Below are 17,400 nucleotides of genomic sequence, written 5' to 3' on the forward strand. Positions count from 1 at the left end.
TTTCCCATCTAGACAGGAAGTTATTTAAAATCTCCCTAACAGAGACACAATCAGAAGAAAGTTAGCTACAGTGGGAAGGAGTTAGAACTTTGTTTTTACTATAGGCTGTGTCTGGGACTTTTTGCTTTCCCTAGTTCTTGTATCAGTGTCACAGAGACAGGAAGTAAGGAATGAAATTCCCAAAGTGGCTACAGACGAATAAAAAAAACAACTAAAAGAAATATTAAGTCTTCCCCACTCTATTCAAAACCAGCAGATGGTGGGCATGATATAGTACAGGTCTCCTGTAAGTGAATCAATTGTATTGGACTGTATTTTTCAATTAGAAAATTTTTAAAACAAGGTGCATTGATCCGTTTTGCCCCCTTCCCCTGACCTAACATATCCCCCTCCCCCACCATAGATGCACACTTACCTCCTTCCGACAGCTGCGACTCCACTGTTTGTTTACATCCATCGTCGCAAGTCTTCACTGTCCTGGCCACACCTGTGTACCAAGGCAAAGACAGTCCGATAGAAATCTATAGGATTGTGTCCCGAGGCTGGAGACAATCAACAACTATGCCCTAGAAGTCTACAGGACTGTGCCCCAAGGCAGGAGACAATCCCATAGAAGTATATGACTGTCCCAAGGCTGGAGATGATCAAAGATGATCCCATACAAGTCTTCAGTACTAGGTCCCAAGGCCAGAGATGATCAGAAACAATCCATAGAAGTCTACAGGACTGTGTCTGAAGGCAGGAGACAATCCTCTAGAAGTCTATAGTAATGTGCCCCAAGGCCAGAGATGATTGGAAACAATCCCATAGAAGTTTTTAGGTCTGTGTCCCAAGGCCAGAGATGATCCCATAGAAATCTATAGGATTGTGTCCCAAGGCTGAAAAAGATCTCATAGAAGTCTACAGGATTGTGTCTGAAGGTAGGAAACAACCCTCGTGAAGTCTTTAGTACTGTGTCCCAAGGCCCGAGATGATCAGAAACAATCCCATAGAAGTCTATAGGATTGTGTCCAAAGGCTGGAGACAATCCTATAATAGTCTATAGTACTGTGAAGGTTGGAGATGATCAAAGATGATCCCATAGGAGCCTATAGGACTGTGACCCAAGGCCTGAGGTGAACCCATAGAAGTCTATAATGCTGTGTCCCCAAGACCGAAGAAGTTCAAAGAGGACCCCATAGATAGATTATATTACTGTGTTCCAAGGATAGAGATGATCAGAGACAATCAATAGAAGTTTATAAATATGTGTCCCAAGGCTGGAGATGATTAAAGATGATCCCATACAAGTCTTTAGTTCTATGTCCCAAGGCCAAAGATGATCAGAAACAATCCATAGACGTCTACAGGACTCCGTCCAAAGGCCAGAGATGATCAAAGACGATCCATAGAAGTCTACAGGACTGTGTCTGAAGGCAGGAAACAATCCTCTATAGTACTGTGTCCCAAGGCCAGAGGTGATAGGAAACAATCCCATAGACGTGTATAGGTCTGTGTCCTAAAGACCGATATGATCGCATAGAATTCTATAGGAATGTGTTATAAGGATGGAGACGATCAAACAAGATCCCATAGAAGTCTATAATACTGTGTTCCAAGGCCAGGGAAGAAAAAAGACAATCCCAAAAAAGTCTATAGTACTGTGTATCAAGCCTGGAAAAGATCTCATATAAGTCTACAGGACTGTGTCAGAAGGCAGGAAACAATCCTCTAGAAGTCTATAGGATTGTATCCAAAGGCTGGAGACAATCCCATATTAGTCTATAGTACTGTGCCCTAAGGTTGGAGATGATAAAAAATGATTGCATAGAACCTATAGGACTATGATCCAAGACCTGAGATGATCTCATAGATCCCTATAATACTGTGTGCCCCAGTCCAAAGAAGTTCAAACAGGATCCCATAGAAGATTATATTACTATGCCCCAAGGCCAGAAATCCATAGAAGTCTACAGGACTACGTCCAAGGACAGAGACAAAGACAATAGACAAAGTCTTTAGTACTGTGTCCTAAGGCAGAAGATGATGTCATCGAAGTCTATAGTATTGTGTCGTAAGACCGGAGGTGATTGGAGTCGATCCCATAGAAGTCTACAGGACTGTGTCCCAAGGTCGGAGATGGTCCCATAGAAGACTTTAGGACTCTGTCCCACAGCCAAATATGATTGGAGACAATCTATAGAAGTCTATAGGACTGTATCCCCAGTCTGCTCATTCTGACTGAAGGCAACTGGCTCCGCCGACACTTTATCCTGTAATTTCAGCAGGTGCCCTACAGGAGTGTTCGTGACCTGCAAAGAGTGACCTGTACATCTACAAAGCACAGGACCTGATTACTTGTGCCATAGCAAACACACGGAGCACCCACACACAGAAGCTAAGATTCAAATCCTGCTAGTGTAGATTAATGGTAAGGGGGCAGAGGTCTGTATCCTGATACCTGAGTAATAGGAGGAGGGAGAGGTCTGTGTCCTGATACCTGTATATTAGGAGGAGAGGTCTGTGTCCTGATACCTATATATTAAGAGGAGAAGTCTGTGTCCCGATACCTGTGTATTAGGAGGAGGGGAGAGGTCTGTGTCCTGAACCCTGTGTATTAGGAGGAGGGGAGAGGTCTGTGTCCTATTACATGTGTATTAGGAGGAGGGGAGAGGTCTGTGTCCTGATACCTGTGTATTAGGAGGAGGGGAGAGGTCTGTGTCCTGAACCCTGTGTATTAGGAGGAGGGGAGAGGTCTGTGTCCTGAACCCTGTGTATTAGGAGGAGGGGAGAGGTCTGTGTCCTGAACCCTGTGTATTAGGAGGAGGGAAGAGGTCTGTGTCCTGAACCCTGTGTATTAGGAGGAGGGGAGAGGTCTGTGTCCTGAACCCTGTGTATTAGGAGGAGGGGAGAGGTCTGTGTCCTGAACCCTGTGTATTAGGAGGAGGGGAGAGGTCTGTGTCCTATTACCTGTGTATTAGGAGGAGGGGAGAGGTCTGTGTCCTGATACCTGTGTATTAGGAGGAGGGGAGAGGTCTGTGTCCTGATACCTGTGTATTAGGAGGAGGGAAGAGGTCTGTGTCCTGATACCTGTGTATTAGGAGGAGGGAAGAGGTCTGTGTCCTGATACCTGTGTATTAGGAGGAGGGAAGAGGTCTGTGTCCTGAACCCTGTGTATTAGGAGGAGGGGAGAAGTCTGTGTCCTGATACCTGACTCTTCATATTAGGGATAGGTCTAGATCTAGGTGATTCTGTATAATGGGGATAGGTCTAGTGGTAGATCACTCTGTATATTAGGGATAGGTCTCGTGGTAGGTGACTCTGTATATTAGGGATAGGTCAAGTGGTAGGTGACTCTGTATATTAGGGATAGGTCTGTAGGTAGGTGATGCTTTATATTAGGGATAGGTCTGTAGGTAGGTGACTCTGTATATTAGGGATAGGTCTGTAGGTAGGTGACTCTGTATATTAGGGATAGGTCTAGTGGTAGGTGACTCTGTATATTAGGGATAGGTCTGTAGGTAGGTGACGCTTTATATTAGGGATAGGTCTGTAGGTAGGTGACTCTGTATATTAGGGATAGGTCTGTAGGTAGGTGACGCTTTATATTAGGGATAGGTCTGTATGTAGGTGACTGTGTATATTAGGGATAGGTCTGTAGGTAGGTGACTCTGTATATTAGGAATAGGTTTAGTGGTAGGTGACTCTGTATATTAGGGATAAGTCTAGAGCTAGGTGATTCTGTATAATGAGGATAGGTTGACTGTATATTAGGGATAGGTCTAGTGGTAGGCGACTCTGTATAATGGATATCGGTGTGTAGGTAGGTGACTCTGTATATTTAGGGATAGGCCTGTAGGTAGGTGACTCTGTATATCAGGGATAGGTCTAGTGGTAGTTGACTCTGTATATTAGGGATAGGTCTAGTGGTAGGTGACTCTGTATATTAGGGATAGGTCTAGTGGTAGGTGACTCTGTATATTAGGGATAGGTCTAGTGGTAGGTGACTCTGTATATTGGGGATAGGTCTAGTGGTAGGTGACTCTGTATATTAGGGATAGGTCTAGTGGTAGGTGACTCTGTATATTAGGGATAGGTCTAGTGGTAGGTGACTCTGTATATTAGGGATAGGTCTAGTGATAGGTGACTCTGTATATTAGGGATAGGTCTAGTGGTAGGTGACTCTGTATATTAGGGATAGGTCTAGTGGTAGGTGACTCTGTATATTAGGGATAGGCCTGTAGGTAGGTGACTCTGTATATCAGGGATAGGTCTAGTGGTAGGTTACTCTGTATATTAGGGATAGGTCTAGTGGTAGGTGACTCTGTATATTAGGGATAGGTCTAGTGGTAGGTGACTCTGTATATTAGGGATAGGTCTAGTGGTAGGTGACTCTGTATATTAGGGATAGGTCTAGTGGTAGGTGACTCTGTATATTAGGGATAGGTCTAGTGGTAGGTGACTCTGTATATTAGGGATAGGTCTAGTGATAGGTGACTCTGTATATTAGGGATAGGTCTAGTGGTAGGTGACTCTATATTAGGGATAGGTCTAGTGGTAGGTGACTCTGTATATTAGGGATAGGTCTAGTGGTAGGTGACTCTGTATATTAGGGATAGGCCTGTAGGTAGGTGACTCTGTATATCAGGGATAGGTCTAGTGGTAGGTTACTCTGTATATTAGGGATAGGTCTAGTGGTAGGTGACTCTGTATATTAGGGATAGGTCTAGTGGTAGGTTACTCTGTATATTAGGGATAGGTCTAGTGGTAGGTGACTCTGTATATTAGGGATAGGTCTAGTGATAGGTGACTCTGTATATTAGGGATAGGTCTAGTGGTAGGTGACTCTGTATATTAGGGATAGGCCTGTAGGTAGGTGACTCTGTATATCAGGGATAGGTCTAGTGGTAGGTGACTCTGTATATTAGGGATAGGTCTAGTGGTAGGTTACTCTGTATGTTAGGGATAGGTCTAGTGGTAGGTGACTCTGTATATTAGGGATAGGTCTAGTGGTAGGTGACTCTGTATATTAGGGATAGGTCTAGTGGTAGGTGACTGTATATTAGGGATAGGTCTAGTGGTAGGTGACTCTGTATATTAGGGATAGGTCTAGTGGTAGGTGACTCTGTATATTAGGGATAGGTTTAGTGGTAGGTGACTCTGCATATTAGGGATAGGTCTGTAGGTAGGTGGCTCTGTATATTAGGGATAGGTCTGTAGGTAGGTGACTCTGTATATTAGGGATAGGTCTAGTGGTAGGGACTCTGTGTATTAAGGATAGGTCTAGTGGTAGGTGACCCTGTGTATTAGGGATAGGTCTGTAGGTAGGTGACTCTGTATATTAGGGATAGGTCTGTAGGTAGGTGACTCTGTATATTAGGGATAGGTCCAGTGGTAGGTGACTCTGTATATTAGGGATAGGTCTGTAGGTAGGTGACTCTGTATATTAGGGATAGGTCCAGTGGTAGGTGACTCTGTATATTAGGGATAGGTCTGTAGGTAGGTGACTCTGTATATTAGGGATAGGTCTAGTGGTAGGTGACTCTGTATATTAGGGATAGGTCTAGTGGTAGGTGACTGTATATTATGGATAGGTCTAGTGGTAGGTGACTCTGTATATTAGGGATAGGTCTAGTGGTAGGTGACTCTGTATATTAGGGATAGGTTTAGTGGTAGGTGACTCTGTATATTAGGGATAGGTCTGTAGGTAGGTGGCTCTGTATATTAGGGATAGGTCTGTAGGTAGGTGACTCTGTATATTAGGGATAGGTCTAGTGGTAGGTGACTCTGTGTATTAAGGATAGGTCTAGTGGTAGGTGACTCTGTGTATTAGGGATAGGTCTGTAGGTAGGTGACTCTGTATATTAGGGATAGGTCCAGTGGTAGGTGACTCTGTATATTAGGGATAGGTCTGTAGGTAGGTGACTCTGTATATTAGGGATAGGTCCAGTGGTAGGTGACTCTGTATATTAGGGATAGGTCTGTAGGTAGGTGACTCTGTATATTAGGGATAGGTCTAGTGGTAGGTGACTGTATATTAGGGATAGGTCTAGTGGTAGGTGACTCTGTATATTAGGGATAGGTCTGTAGGTAGGTGACTCTGTATATTAGGGATAGGTCTGTAGGTAGGTGACTCTGTATATTAGGGATAGGTCTGTAGGTAGGTGACTCTGTATATTAGGGATAGGTCTAGTGGTAGGTGACTCTGTATATTAGGGATAGGTCTGTAGGTAGGTGACTCTGTATATTAGGGATAGGTCTAGTGGTAGGTGACTCTGTATATTAGGGATAGGTCTAGTGGTAGGTGACTCTGTATATTAGGGATAGGTCTAGTGATAGGTGACTCTGTATATTAGGGATAGGTCTAGTGGTAGGTGACTCTATATTAGGGATAGGTCTAGTGGTAGGTGACTCTGTATATTAGGGATAGGTCTAGTGGTAGGTGACTCTGTATATTAGGGATAGGCCTGTAGGTAGGTGACTCTGTATATCAGGGATAGGTCTAGTGGTAGGTGACTCTGTATATTAGGGATAGGTCTAGTGATAGGTGACTCTGTATATTAGGGATAGGTCTAGTGGTAGGTGACTCTATATTAGGGATAGGTCTAGTGGTAGGTGACTCTGTATATTAGGGATAGGTCTAGTGGTAGGTGACTCTGTATATTAGGGATAGGCCTGTAGGTAGGTGACTCTGTATATCAGGGATAGGTCTAGTGGTAGGTTACTCTGTATATTAGGGATAGGTCTAGTGGTAGGTGACTCTGTATATTAGGGATAGGTCTAGTGGTAGGTGACTCTGTATATTAGGGATAGGTCTAGTGGTAGGTGACTTTGTATATTAGGGATAGGTCTAGTGGTAGGTGACTCTGTATATTAGGGATAGGTCTAGTGGTAGGTGACTCTGTATATTAGGGATAGGTCTAGTGATAGGTGACTCTGTATATTAGGGATAGGTCTAGTGGTAGGTGACTCTATATTAGGGATAGGTCTAGTGGTAGGTGACTCTGTATATTAGGGATAGGTCTAGTGGTAGGTGACTCTGTATATTAGGGATAGGCCTGTAGGTAGGTGACTCTGTATATCAGGGATAGGTCTAGTGGTAGGTTACTCTGTATATTAGGGATAGGTCTAGTGGTAGGTGACTCTGTATATTAGGGATAGGTCTAGTGGTAGGTTACTCTGTATATTAGGGATAGGTCTAGTGGTAGGTGACTCTGTATATTAGGGATAGGTCTAGTGATAGGTGACTCTGTATATTAGGGATAGGTCTAGTGGTAGGTGACTCTGTATATTAGGGATAGGCCTGTAGGTAGGTGACTCTGTATATCAGGGATAGGTCTAGTGGTAGGTGACTCTGTATATTAGGGATAGGTCTAGTGGTAGGTTACTCTGTATGTTAGGGATAGGTCTAGTGGTAGGTGACTCTGTATATTAGGGATAGGTCTAGTGGTAGGTGACTCTGTATATTAGGGATAGGTCTAGTGGTAGGTGACTCTGTATATTAGGGATAGGTCTAGTGGTAGGTGACTGTATATTAGGGATAGGTCTAGTGGTAGGTGACTCTGTATATTAGGGATAGGTCTAGTGGTAGGTGACTCTGTATATTAGGGATAGGTTTAGTGGTAGGTGACTCTGCATATTAGGGATAGGTCTGTAGGTAGGTGGCTCTGTATATTAGGGATAGGTCTGTAGGTAGGTGACTCTGTATATTAGGGATAGGTCTAGTGGTAGGGACTCTGTGTATTAAGGATAGGTCTAGTGGTAGGTGACCCTGTGTATTAGGGATAGGTCTGTAGGTAGGTGACTCTGTATATTAGGGATAGGTCCAGTGGTAGGTGACTCTGTATATTAGGGATAGGTCTGTAGGTAGGTGACTCTGTATATTAGGGATAGGTCCAGTGGTAGGTGACTCTGTATATTAGGGATAGGTCTGTAGGTAGGTGACTCTGTATATTAGGGATAGGTCTAGTGGTAGGTGACTCTGTATATTAGGGATAGGTCTAGTGGTAGGTGACTGTATATTATGGATAGGTCTAGTGGTAGGTGACTCTGTATATTAGGGATAGGTCTAGTGGTAGGTGACTCTGTATATTAGGGATAGGTTTAGTGGTAGGTGACTCTGTATATTAGGGATAGGTCTGTAGGTAGGTGGCTCTGTATATTAGGGATAGGTCTGTAGGTAGGTGACTCTGTATATTAGGGATAGGTCTAGTGGTAGGTGACTCTGTGTATTAAGGATAGGTCTAGTGGTAGGTGACTCTGTGTATTAGGGATAGGTCTGTAGGTAGGTGACTCTGTATATTAGGGATAGGTCCAGTGGTAGGTGACTCTGTATATTAGGGATAGGTCTGTAGGTAGGTGACTCTGTATATTAGGGATAGGTCCAGTGGTAGGTGACTCTGTATATTAGGGATAGGTCTGTAGGTAGGTGACTCTGTATATTAGGGATAGGTCTAGTGGTAGGTGACTGTATATTAGGGATAGGTCTAGTGGTAGGTGACTCTGTATATTAGGGATAGGTCTGTAGGTAGGTGACTCTGTATATTAGGGATAGGTCTGTAGGTAGGTGACTCTGTATATTAGGGATAGGTCTAGTGGTAGGTGACTCTGTATATTAGGGATAGGTCTGTAGGTAGGTGACTCTGTATATTAGGGATAGGTCTGTAGGTAGGTGACTCTGTATATTAGGGATAGGTCTAGTGGTAGGTGACTCTGTATATTAGGGATAGGTCTAGTGGTAGGTGACTCTGTATATTAGGGATAGGTCCAGTGGTAGGTGACTCTGTATATTAGGGATAGGTCTGTAGGTAGGTGGCTCTGTATATTAGGGATAGGTCTGTAGGTAGGTGACTCTGTATATTAGGGATAGGTCTCGTGGTAGGTGACTCTGTATATTAGGGATAGGTCTAGTGGTAGGTGACTTTGTATATTAGGGATAGGTCTGTAGGTAGGTGACTCTGTATATTAGGGATAGGTCTCGTGGTAGGTGACTCTGTATATTAGGGATAGGTCTAGTGGTAGGTGACTTTGTATATTAGGGATAGGTCTGTAGGTAGGTGACTCTGTATATTAGGGATAGGTCTGTAGGTAGGTGACTCTGTATATTAGGGATAGGTCTAGTGGTAGGTGACTCTGTATATTAGGGATAGGTCTGTAGGTAGGTGACTCTGTATATTAGGGATAGGTCTAGTGGTAGGTGACTCTGTATATTAGGAATAGGTCTGTAGGTAGGTGACTCTGTATATTAGGGATAGGTCTGTAGGTAGGTGACTCTGTATATTAGGGATAGGTCTAGTGGTAGGTGACTCTGTATATTAGGAATAGGTCTGTAGGTAGGTGACTCTGTATATTAGGGATAGGTCTAGTGGTAGGTGACTCTGTATATTAGGGATAGGTCTGTAGGTAGGTGGCTCTGTATATTAGGGATAGGTCTGTAGGTAGGTGACTCTGTATATTAGGGATAGGTCTGTAGGTAGGTGACTCTGTATATTAGGGATAGGTCTGTAGGTAGGTGACTCTGTATATTAGGGATAGGTCTAGTGGTAGGTGACTCTGTATATTAGGGATAGGTCTGTAGGTAGGTGACTCTGTATATTAGGGATAGGTCTGTAGGTAGGTGACTCTGTATATTAGGGATAGGTCCAGTGGTAGGTGGCTCTGTATATTAGGGATAGGTCTGTAGGTAGGTGACTCTGTATATTAGGGATAGGTCTAGTGGTAGGTGGCTCTGTATATTAGGGATAGGTCTGTAGGTAGGTGGCTCTGTATATTAGGGATAGGTCTGTAGGTAGGTGGCTCTGTATATTAGGGATAGGTCCAGTGGTAGGTGGCTCTGTATATTAGGGATAGGTCTGTAGGTAGGTGACTCTGTATATTAGGGATAGGTCTAGCTGTAAGTAGGGAGGTGTATGGCCTGTATATAAGGCAGATGAGTGAAGACATCAGACAATATGGATGGCACGTACAATCACCAAATCTTACCGTCAACAGCGCCGGCTCAGCTCACGGCATCATTCCTCTGCGGACTCCGGTGGGGGGGGTCACCAGGTACCGATGGGGGCCGCACACACCTTCCTTCCTCCCCCCCAGCCTTGTATAAAGAGGGGGGTCCCGGCCTTGTAAGAAGAAGAAGGAGGGGGGTCCGGAGACGACAATTCCCCCGATCTCCACACTAGACCATCAGCCTCCGAAATAGGTCACGCCAACATCCCGAATCCCAGAACGCCTTGCAGCCGGCAGAGATGACAGCCCGAGACGCTGGAAATCCACAGGGATCCCGGCTCAGCCCGGGGGTCCCATTCACCCAAACGCAGGAGGAGAAGGAGGGGGGGAGGGGGGGCGACAGCTGGAGATACTTGCAGGTGCAAAGACACAAGATGGAGCCAATCCAAGGAAGAGGGGGATAAAAAAAAACACAATCCTTTAAATAATGGCTTGGAGGGGAACCAGATCTCCTCACCCAGCAGGCAGCGGTGGCGTCACGGACAGCGATGGGTAAAAGCCGACATGAAAAGCCGAGGACTCCCCACCCTCTATGACACACGCACACACATACACACACAGGGTGTCAAACAGCGCTCTGGTTAAAGAGACATCACCATCATTATCAATAATACATGACTCCAGGCTGGCCTCCTCCCTTTCTGTCATTCCCCTCCACCCCCTCCTCTCCTCTGTCACTGTCCCTCCTCCTCCTCCTTAGCAATACAGAAATCGGAAAGTAAGGTGCCTATTACATGCCGATCTGCGCCCCCCCCCCCTCCCCATTCTCCTCCAGAGAGGCAGACGGAGAGCGGATTGCTCCTTAGAAATAAAACAAATCAGGAGGTTTATTTAATAAGGCAGCACCAAGAGCAACCATGGGCAGCTCCTGTGTGGAGCCCAATATTTGCAAACGATGGGAAACGGCGCTAGCATTGCGTGTCAGGGCGAGCGAGAATGAGCGTTTGCGTTCAGATGCGGAAATTTTGCATGGTGGCGGAGAATCTCTGCAACTGGTGGATGAAAAAGAGAAACAAAAATGCATCGGACAAATTGTTAAATTTGGTTGCATATTTGGTTTTTGGACAGCGAAAAAGAAAAAAAAAGAGACATCGCACAAACTGCTACATCACTGAAATGAATACATCATAGAAATCAATACATCATACAAATTTATACATTGCACAATCTCATACATCATACAAGTCAATATATCATAAAAATCAATAAATCATGCAAACCAATACATCATACAAACCGATACATCATAGAAATCAATACATCATACAAACCGATACATCATAGAAATCAATACATCACACAAACCGATACATCATAGAAATCAATACACCGCACAAACCGATACATCATAGGAATCAATACATCACACAAACCGATACATCATAGGAATCAATACATCACACAAACTGATACATCATAGAAATCAATACACCGCACAAACCGATACATCATAGGAATCAATACATCACACAAACCGATACATCATAGAAATCAATACACCGCACAAACCAATACATCATAGAAACCGATACATCGCACAAACTGATACATCACAGAAATCAATACATCGCACAAACCGATACATCATAGAAATCAATACATCATACAAACTGATAAATCAGAGAAACCGATACATCGCACAAACCGATACATCATAGAAACTGATACATCATAGAAATCAATACATTGCACAAACCGATGCATCATAGAAATCAATACACCGCACAAACCGATACATCATAGAAATCAATACACCGCACAAACCGATACATCATAGAAATCAATACATTGTACAAACTGATACATCATGGAAACCGATACATCATAGAAGTCAATACATCGTACAAACCGATACATCATAGAAATCAATATATCATAGAAATCAATACACTACACAAACTGATACATCATAGAAATCAATACATCATACAAATGAATACATCATAAAAATCAATACATTGTACAAACCGATACATCATAAAAATTAATACATCGCACAAACCGTTACATCATAGAAATCAATACATCGTACAAACCGATACATCATAAAAATCAATACATCGCACAAACCGATACATCATAGAAATCAATACACCGCACAAACCGATACATCGTAGAAATCAATACATCATACAAACCGATACATCATAGAAATCAATACATCATACAAACCAATACATCATAGAAATCAATACATCGTACAAAACTGATACATCATAGAAATCAATACATCGTACAAACCGATACATCATAGAAATCAATACATCTCACAAACCGATACATCATAGAAAACAATAAATCAGACAAATTGATATATACGGTTGTATATTTGGTTTCTGGTCAGTAAAAAAAGATACACCACACCAACTGATATCTTGTACAGATTGATGCATTGAAAAAAAAAAAAAAAAAAAAAAAAAAAACATACATCAGACAAATTGATACATCTTAAAAAAATGCTCCATTTTACAAACCAATACAATGTAGAAATCACTACATTACATTATACAAACTGATAGACCCTGGAGGACGTCGGATGACGAAACCCATAGGGCGGGGCTTGGACGTGAAATCACCACACACCGGGTTTGCCCTGTGGCCAGAAATCGTGGTCAAAGCGAGCCCCGTTCTATGTTTAGGCCAGTTATATTTGTGTGAGTGGAGACACATGGAAATGGGAGTCTGCAGATCATTACTCCCAGAGGGGAATGTGCTGTTAGCTGGTTTATAACATTACCAGCATTAGCCTCTGGTGAGTTCACTTAGTACATGTGGTGGTGGATTTCACTGTGGTGTGGTGGAAGAAAGAAGAATTAAAAAGAAAGAATTTCCCCTTGATTTATTATGTTGGGATTGTTTAATTATATTTGAATTTTCCCTGACGCCTCTTATTTAATTTTAAATTGCACAAATTGTTTACATTTATTATTGAATTACCCACTTGACCTGTGGAAGATTTACCCCCCTTCATGACCAGGCCATTTTTTGCTATACAGCACTGCGCTACTTTAACTGACAATGCATGGTGATGCGATGCTGTACATAAATAAAATGATGTCATTTTTGCCCCACAAATAGAGCTTTCTTTTGGTGGTATTTGATCACCTCTGCATTTTTATTTTTTGTACTATAAACAGAAAACCCCGGACAATTTTGAAAAAAGGAAAATAAAATTTACTTTCTGCTATAAAACACATCCAATAAAAAAATGTAAAAAAAAATCAAATTTCTTATGCGACGTTGTACTCAAATAAAATTGACATCTTTTCCCCCCACAAATAGAGCTTTCTTTTGGTGGCTCTTAATCCCCTTTGAGATTTTTATTTTTTGTACTATAAACAAAAAAAGACCAACAATTTTGAAAAAAAACAAAACGATATTTTTTTACCCTTTGTTATAACACATATCCAAAAAAGAATATTAAAAAAAAACAAATGTATTCATCAATTTAGGCCAATATGTATTCTACTACATATTTTTGCTAAAAAAAAATAAAAAATAAAAATAAATAAATAAAAATCGCAATAAGCGTATATTGATTGGTTTGTGCAAAAGTTATAGTGTCTACAAAATAGGGGATAGTTTTATGGCATTTTTATTATTTTTTATTTCTTTTTTACTAGTAATGGCGGTGATCAGCGATTTTTAGCGGGACTGCGACATTGCGGCGGACAGATCGGACACTTTTGACGCTTTGAGACCACTGACATTATTACAGCGATCAGTGCTAAAAATAGCCACTGATTACTGTATAAATGACACTGGCAGGGAAGGGGTTAACATTGGGGGAAGACCAAGGGGTTAAGTGTTCCCTAGGGAGGTGTTTCTAACTGTGGGGGGAGGGGACTGACTGGGAGTAGAGAGAGATCGCTGTTCCCGATCACTGGGAACAGACGGTCACACTGTACTCCCCTGTCAGAACGGGGATCTGCTCTGTTTACACTGGTAGTTCTCCATTCTGGCTCTCTGTGGAGCGATCGCGGGTGGGCGGCAGGTGGGCGGTGGCCACATGTATCGGCTCCGGCGACGCGGAGCGGGCGTGCACCTGCTATAGCTATTGCATGAAGCGCCGTACTGGCACGGAGATTCACCCAATAGAGCCACACTGCCACAGTATATCTGCGGTAGCTTGTGGGCTAGTAGTTAATATTAGTAATGGAGGCTCTTTACCACGTGATCAGCCGCGTCCAATCACGGCTGATCACGATGTCAATATGAAGAGCCATTGATCGGCTTTTCCTCACTCGCGTCTGACAGACACGAGTAGAGGAGAGCCGATCGGCGGCTCTCCTGACAGGGGGGTTCTGCGCTGATTGTTTATCAGCACAGCCCCCCTCAGATGACCACACTGGACCACCAGGGACGCCACTAGGACCACCAGGGAAGGGGGCAACATGTGGATGGCCAGGTATGTACCCCATAGCCATCCACATGTGCCCAGTCTGTGCCCAATCTGTGCCAATCAGTGCCCACAAATGGGCACTGATTGGCACCATTATATTTCAGTGATACCCAGCAATGCCACCCATTAGTGTCATCAGTGCCACCTGTCAGTGCCCATCAGTGCCCACCTATCAGTGCCCATCCGTGCCACCTATCAGTGCCACCCATAAGTAGCCATCAATGCTACCTACGAGTGCCCATTGGTGCCACCTATGAGTGCCCATCGGTGCCGCATACCAGTGCCACCTATCAGTGCCCATCAGTGCCACCTATCAGTGCCCATCATCAGTGCCTGTCAGTGCCCCCTCATCAGTGCCTCCTCATTTGTGCCCGTCAGTGCAGCCATATCAGTGCCCGTCATTGAAGAAGAAAACGTACTTATTTACAAAAAATTTTAACAGAAACAAAGAAAAACTTTTTTTTTTTCAAAATTTTCCGTCATTTTTTATTTGTTGCGCAAAAAATAAAAACCGCAGAGGTGATCAAATACCACCAAAAGAAAGCTTTTTTGGGGGGAACAAAATGATAAAAAATTTGTTTGGGTACAGTGTTGTATGATTGCGCAATTGTTATTAAAATTGCGACAGCGCTGAAAGCTGAAAATTTGCCTGGAAGGTGACTAAGTGCCCGGTATTGAAGTGGTTAAACATCTAGGGTGATTAAAGGATTAAATGTGTGCCTAGCCAGTGTTTTTGTGTACTGCGTGCGCTGCTTTTACTAGGGGATGTGATGGATTTTGTTCCCTGCTCTGCACATCCCAGTGACAGGACAGAGCTCTGCATTGTTTACATAGGCAGAGCCCCATCCAGCCTCTGTTCCTGACATATCACAAGCACCCCCTTGGTTGAAGTGTAGAATCACTTAGTGTATATATACGTGATTCTGCACAGAACGGCCATCCTGTAGCAATAAATCTGCTATGGGGTGATCGGGGAGTGGTTAACATGTTTTGCACAATAGTGCTTTGATATACACTTACTGGACACTTTATTAGGTACACCTGTTCCATTGCTTGATAACACAAATTTTCAAATCAGCCAATCACATGGCAGCAACGCAATGCATTTAGGCATCTAGATGCGGGGAAGGCGACTTGCTGCAGTTCAAACTGAGCATCAGAATGGGGAAGAAAGGGGATTTAAGTGACGGTGAACGTGGCATGGTTGTTGGTGTCAGACGGGCTGGTCTGGGTATTTCAAAAACTGCTGATCTACTGGGATTATCACACACAACTATATTTCCCAACTGTCCCTGATTTCGAGGGACTGTCCCTGGTTTGGAGCAATGTCCCTCTGTCCCTCTTTCCTCCTCATTTTGGTCTGATCTATATAGATGTATATAAAATGCACTTTTTATCTATCAAAAAGTGTTCCCCAGTGCTAAGCCTTTCGTCTGATTTCTAAATTGCTGCATTTGTAAACTCCAAAAGCCAATATAAAGGAATTGTAGTGGTAAAAAAAGCACTTGTGGGTTTAACCCATTATGTTTTTTGTACAATTCTCCTTTAAGGGGGCGTGGCAGGGGGTGTGTCCTATGCCTGCATACTTTTGCTGATAGGTGTCCCTCATTCCCATCTCAAAAAGTCGGGAGGTACAACCATCTCTCGGGTTTACAGAGAATGGTCCAAAAAAGAGAAAATATCCAGTGAGCGGCAGTTGTGTGGAGGAAAATGCCTTGTTGATGTCAGAGGAGAATGGGCAGACTGGCTCCAGATAATCGAAAGGCAACAGTAACTCATATAACTGCTCGTTACAACCAAAGTATGCAGATTACCATCCCTGAACATGCAACACATCCAACCTTGAAGCAGATGGGCTACAGCGACAGGAGACCACACCGGGTGCCAATCCTGTCAGCTAAGAACAGGAAACTGAGGCTACAATTCACACAGGATCACCAAAATTGGACAGTAGAAGATTGGAAAAACGTTGTCTGGTCTGATGAGTCTCAATTTTAGCTGCAACATTCAGGTGGTGGGGTCAGAATTTGGTGGAAACAACATGAAAGCATGGATCCATCCTGCCTTGTATCAACAGTTCAGACTGGTGGTGGTGTAATGGTGTGAGGGATATTTTCTTGGCACACTTTGGGCCCCTTAGTACCAATTGAGCATCGCTTAAACTCCACGGCCTACCTGAGTATTGTTGCTGACCATGTCCATCCGTTTATGACTACAGTGTACCCATCTTCTGATGGCTCCTTCCAGTAGGATAATGCACCATGTCACAAAGCTCCAATCATCTCACCACTGGACAATGAGGTCCCTGTACTCAGTGGCGTAGCGTGGGTTGTCAGCACCCGGGGCAAGGCAAGTAATTTGCGCCCCCTAACCTGCGGACTTTTAGCTATCCCTGAGTCCCTTCAAATACAATAGTACTGACCTACCTGATTCCTATACTGTCCACTACACTACATTGTCCACTACACTGACCACTATACTATATTGTCCACTACACTACACTGTCCACTATACTACACTGTCCACTATACTACACTACACTGTCCACTATACTACACTACACTGACCACCATACTACACTGTCCACTATACTACACTACACTGACCACTATACTACAGTATACTACACTATACCACACTACACTGACCACCATACTACACTACACTGACCACCATACTACACTGTTCACTATACTACACTACACTGACCACCATACTACACTGTCCACTATACTACACTACACTGACCACCATACTACACTGTTCACTATACTACACTATACTGACCACTATACTACACTACACTGACCACCATACTACACTATACTGACCACCATACTACACTATACTGACCACCATACTACACTATACTGACCACTATACTACACTACACTACACTGTCCACTATACTACACTACACTGACCACTATACTACACTACACTGTCCACTATACTGTCCACTATACTACACTGTCCACTATACTACACTGACCTCCATACTAAACTACACTATACTA

At 43.4% G+C, this 17,400-nt stretch overlaps 1 protein-coding gene across 1 annotated transcript in view; it reads right to left on the bottom strand.

Moving 5' to 3' along the window:
• The window catches only part of FBXL16 (F-box and leucine rich repeat protein 16), an 80,944-nt gene extending 70,312 nt beyond the window's left edge, over positions 1-10,632 (bottom strand). Inside the window, exon 1 of the mRNA XM_073636276.1 lies at positions 9,961-10,632. The gene's annotated coding sequence lies outside the window, so the exon portion shown is untranslated. The remainder of the gene's footprint in view (positions 1-9,960) is intronic.
• Positions 10,633-17,400: the final 6,768 nt, after the last annotated feature.

This window comes from Aquarana catesbeiana, linkage group LG06 (assembly GCF_042186555.1).
Source record: "Aquarana catesbeiana isolate 2022-GZ linkage group LG06, ASM4218655v1, whole genome shotgun sequence".
NCBI lineage: Eukaryota > Metazoa > Chordata > Amphibia > Anura > Ranidae > Aquarana > Aquarana catesbeiana.